The following is a 6000-nucleotide window of genomic DNA, read 5'->3' on the forward strand; positions in this document are numbered from 1 at the left end:
TTTAATACAAGATATAAGATGGCGACAGAAATATTCTCTGGAACATAAACTGTTGATGAGTTTATGTTAGAAATATATCAGAGTGGATTGAAAATCATCCTAAATGCCATCCTAAAGAAACCTTATTTAAAGTTGAGAGGAAAAGTATGGTCATTATATTCAAGAGAGAGGGTAATAAGACCTATGAAAGAAAAATATTAAAATCAGCAATCACATATCAGCATCTTCAATAACCAAACTCATTATACATATTGCAATCATAAAGATATTTATACTTTATTTATTTTTAATTATAATATAATAAATACATGTATATATATGTTTCAATGTCATATCTTGTTGTACGTGAATATATATATATATATATATATTTTTGAATATAAAGCATAAAATAACAGCTGCGTACAAACTAAATTTATTCTTCGTAATATTTCGATCTGCTTTTGCACAGATCGTCATCAGACATAAAATATAATACAAAAAAACCATTACAAATATTACATAGGAACGTCAAAGAAGACATTAAAAAGAAGCCATAAACGATTACATAATAATGTAAATATAAAATTAGCAAATATTATTTGATTCCTTTTTTTTGGATAACTTTTTTAAAAAGAGGTCTCCAACTGTTAGTAGAAATCTTAATGCCATTGTCACGGTTGAGAAGTATAGGAGCATGATTTATTTCTTGGTATGTTAAGGCATAATTAATTTCAAGTGATTCTCTAACTTTATGTTCATCGTACTCTGATTTTATTACTAGAGTTTTCGGATTTGATCAATCAAACATACCACTACATTCTCTACCATGTTCGGTTGCACCAGATGCATCCCATTTACCTTTTGAATAGTTTTTTTGGTTTCAATGCATCTCGTTAAAATTTTCTTTTTTGTTTCACCAATGTATATACTGCCACAAGAGCATGTGAGTTTATAGACACCGGGATTGCTATTTGGAATTAACTTAGACTTGTTGTTGCATAAGATGTTTTTTAACGTAGATGGTGTAGTAAATATTATTCTGACGTCGTAAGGTTTAAGTTCTTTTCTTAGTATTGGACCTATTCTTGGGAGCCATGGAAGTTTAACTGTATATTTAAATGTTTCTGTTTTATTATAATTTATTTTAGAAAAGTTGATTCTTTTCTGAATATAGTTCTTAGCAGTTGTTTCAAGCTTTAATCTATCCTGTCCATTTTCTGCAAACATGTTTACTAAAAACTGTATTTCATCATGAAGAAATTTTTTGGAACAAATTTTAACAGCACGAGATACAAAACCTTTAAAAACACCTATAACTTTTTTTGGATTAACGTTTGATGTAGGTTTTATTTGTATATTAGTGATATACGTTTTTATGTAATATTTGTAACGGTTTTTTTGTATTATATTTTACGTCTGATGATGATCTGTGCAAAAGCAGATCGAAACATTACGAAGAATAAATTTAGTTTGTATGCAGCTGTTATTTTATGCTTTATATTCAAAAATATATATGTGTGTGTATATATATATATATATATATATATATATATATATATATATATATATATATATAAACACATATATATACACATATATAATACTTGCTTGTATAGGTATGTGTGTGCATATAAGGAAAAGAAATATATAAATGCAGCATTAGATGCCCACTTATAACATCATACTAAAGTAGCTAGATACAGGGTCTTTAAAACATATATTGACGAACTAAACATGCAAGAAATGATTTAGACTAAGAGTGAGAATTAGGAGAACAATCAATTTTTATATTATTCTTTATTTTTCCTTGTTTTTCTGAAAAATTAAACCACACATTTAAATCATAAACACACACATACACACATATATATATATATATATATATATATATATATATATATATATATATTTTTGTTATTTCACCTCCCCAAGGCCCAGAAGGCCACTACAGATGAGGAGGCTACTTAATTGTGGTCATAACCCTCTCTCAACTCTATAACTTTGAAACACGAACCTTGACGAACAAGGCCGCTGCGCGGAGAAACAAGTTGAGCGCGGTACTACCAGGGACGTGGTGGGGATTGAACTCGGAACCTCTCGCTTATGAAGCGAGCGCTCTACCACTACACCACTACCGCATATATATATATATATATATATATATATATATATATATATATATATATATATATATATATATATTATATATATATATACATATATATATATATATATATATATATATATATATATATATATATATACATATATATATATATATATATATATATATATATATATATATATATATATATATATATATATATATATATATATATATATATATATATGTATATTCATATATTCATATATCCATAAACAAAACAAACTTTTTAATTAGTAAAAACATTTTGTTAAAAAAACAATACAGGTTTCGACTAACACTAGTCATCTTCAGTTAAAACTTAATATCTATAAAACATATCACATTCTATATGTTGACCAGCCTCGCACCCCTTCTTCATCTATTAGGCTGACACAGATGTATTCTTAATAGTAACTTTTCCTTCTTTTTTTCTAACTTTGAACATCTTTGCTTCCAACAAGGCTGCAAGCAACCACTAATTAGAGTTGGAAGTTACTGGAAGAGAAAAGATGAAGATTGTAGAGCAAGATAACAATTGACAGAAAATTTGAAGGATTGCAAATTATATGAATCAGGAAAGTAAGATGAATGAAGCAAATTCCAAAGAACTGATATTCGAGATAAAAAACTTGAGGAATAAAAGTTTTTGGAGCTAATAGGAACAGTCACAGAAAAAGGATAAGACTTAATTAAATGACATGTAACACAAAAATGAAATTTAGTAGATAGCATAAAAGATGCTAGCTCTTTAGAGCAGTGCCCATTATAGTATTTGTAGAAAAGAGAAAGAGAAGCAACATTACGATGATGTGATAATGGTTGGAGGTTGACTAAAAGACCAGGTAGAACAATATTTACAATGCGTTTTTACAACTGGTCTAAAAGAGAAAGGGCATCATTAGAAGATCTGCCCCAGATATGGCAACAGTATTCCATACAAAGCCGGGTTTGAGACTTAAAGAGAACGAGAATAGAATCGGGAGAAAGAAAGTGTCAAGCTCGATAAAAAGATGCAACCTTAGCAGATAATAACTTTGAAATGGATTTGATATAAGGTTTCCAAGAAAGATCAGAAGTAAGAGTTAAACCTAAAAGATGAAGGGTTGATGATACATCGAGTACAATACAGTTCATGAAGATTGTAAGAGCTAAATTAATAAATAAGGATTGGCTGAAAAAAATTAGGTTTTATCTGAATTAAAGTTCTCTAGCCACTGTGAGCCCCATGCTATAGCAGAAGTGAGATCCTTTTCAAGCTCAAATGCCCCCTCCAAGCAATCACAGAGTGTTGGCTTCTTATAGTGACAAGAATAAATGGTAGTATCATTAGTGAAAAATGCCACCTTAGATGTGAGAATATCTTAAAGATCGTTAACATAAATTAAAAAGAGTATAAGAACAAGGATAGAACCTTAGAGTTACAGAATAAGAAGAAGAGTGCTGCCCATCAAGGACAACTTTTATATTACGATTGGAAAAGAAGGATCTTAAAGATGTTACCAGATACACCATAAGAAAAAAGCTTAAGAAGAAGACCAGCATGCCAAACTTTATCAAAAGCTTTTAAATGTCAAGAGTGAAGGCCTTCACCTCTCCACCGTTATCTAATGCATGATAAAAACTATTGGTTTTTACTGTTAGCAAATCAGCTGTAGAACGAGAAGATCAAAATTCATATATAAATTCAGAAAGTAAGTTATTAGATTCAAGATAAGAGATTAAGTGTTTGTTAATTAAAGATTCAAAAACCTTGCTTATGATAGGAAGAAGAGTAATGGGACGGTAGTTAGATGAATCAGATCACTCTCCAGAATTTTGAAAATAGAGATTACAGATGACACTTTCCAGCAGGCTGGAAAACAAGACTCGAGATAAGCGCTTGTTGAATAATTTTGAAAGTATAGACAACAGCTTGGGAGAACACTTCTGCAAGACAATAACAGGTATGTTATCCGGACCACAAGCTTTTTACAATGGTTTTTAGTAGTAATAAAGAGACGTCCGTTTCCTTGAGAATTATTTTGCTGATAGATATGGAAGTAACAGTTTTAATTAGAAATTGCAGCAGTGCAGTGTGAGGAAAACCATGAAAAAGAATGAGGCTTAACCTTGAATCGTCGATTGGGAATAAAAGATTCTATGTCAGGAAGACAAAAGATAGTTAAAAGAGGTATGATGATAGGGGGATTCATATGATGAAGAAGAATGAGATAACAGTTTTAGAGAGATTAAACCATGATCAGAAGCACCTTCTGAATGTGGAGAAACTGAGCATTGACTAGGATCAGAAACAAGATATATGTCGAGTAGAAAAGGTAAATGTTTCGGGTTGTCTGGAAAGCAAGTTTGAAAGTTTATTATTTGAATTAGGGATTGAGAAAGGGTAAAATTGCGGGCCTTAATGCCTACTGACTACTAGAGCCAAGCCATTCAGTGTGATGAGCATCTAAGTCACCAACAACAACAATATTAGCTGATGGATAAAGAGAGAGAGCTTGGTCAATTTGATCAGAAATAACATCAAAAAGAGTGCAGTCTTGAGATAAAGGAGAGCGATATAGAACAAAAAAAAAGGCGATAGAGTGAGGTAGTGCTAAACAAAAGCACATAAAAGAACAGTCGGTGGATTTAAACCTAGTTTCCAGACAATGGGTAAATTCTTATGAATGCAAATGCCCAAACCAAGCAAGTGACAATTAGAGTCTTTACGAATTAAAGGAAGATAACTATCAACACTAAGATCACAAGATGAGACAATTGAACTCAAATTAGTCTCACAAAGAGCATGTAGGTCTGGTGAACTTTGCATGATATAAGACTCAACAGAAGAAATGTTACTTCGAAGACCACAAATATTAGTGAATGATTAGAGATTTTAGTGATGATGATGGCTTTTTGTGTTTTATAGTTTTTAGTACTTTATTCATTTTTAAATTTGTTAAAGAACTTGGCTCAAAGCATAGATAGTACTTAGTAACTGTTTAATAACCCAAGCAATTGCCTCATTACCATTAATAAACCCTAAGCCATAACTAAGGGATCCAAATGTGGCCTTGACAACGCACACCAAAAGTACAAACAGGGACACCATCCATGCACAACATGCACTGTTAATACTTTGATATTTTTCAGCTATTGATGGAATCAGCCTCTCTGAGAGCTACCACAGAGTTCGGAAACCAAACTATTACCCGGCCTCAGAAACATAAAACTGAGTTTTAGAGCTATACCCTTATTAGGAGATAATAGAATGAGTTATAGTCATAAAGTAGAGACACAAACAAATCCATGTCATAAAAACAGAGACACAAACAAACCCATGCATTGTGTCAGGAAGATCCAGCATTTAACATCCTAAACAGGAAACAATGTAATAAAAATATATCTGTGCAAGCCTAATAGGTGAAGAAGGGGTGTGAGGCTGGCGAACAGATAGAATCTTACCCTTTAAGCCTCTGCCTAGGAGGCCTTCTACAAGACAGCATCCGAATGCATTTAACATCTGTCCATGATGAGTATTTTTATTAAAACACCTTCTCTAGCCTTTATTAAACCAAGAGTCCCAACATAGGATGTGTTTTAAGTCAGAGTTGGCAACTTCTAGCCTTTGCCTAAAAAAGACATATCCTACAAGGCAGCAGGACATCTTCTGTTGAGTTTTACCTCTTGCAAAGTTCTATATTGCTCTCCTTTATCTAAGAACTGCACTCTTTTCTGATGTTATTTCTGATCAAATTGACCAAGCCCTCTCTCTTTATCCAAACCCTCTCTCTTCATCTCTTTAGCCGATATTATTGCTGTCGGTGACTTTGATGCTCATCACACTGAATGGCTAGGCTCTAGTGTCAGTGACTCTGCAGGCATTAAAGCCC

This window comes from Hydra vulgaris, chromosome 02, assembly GCF_038396675.1.
Source record: "Hydra vulgaris chromosome 02, alternate assembly HydraT2T_AEP".
Classification (NCBI taxonomy): Eukaryota; Metazoa; Cnidaria; class Hydrozoa; order Anthoathecata; family Hydridae; genus Hydra; species Hydra vulgaris.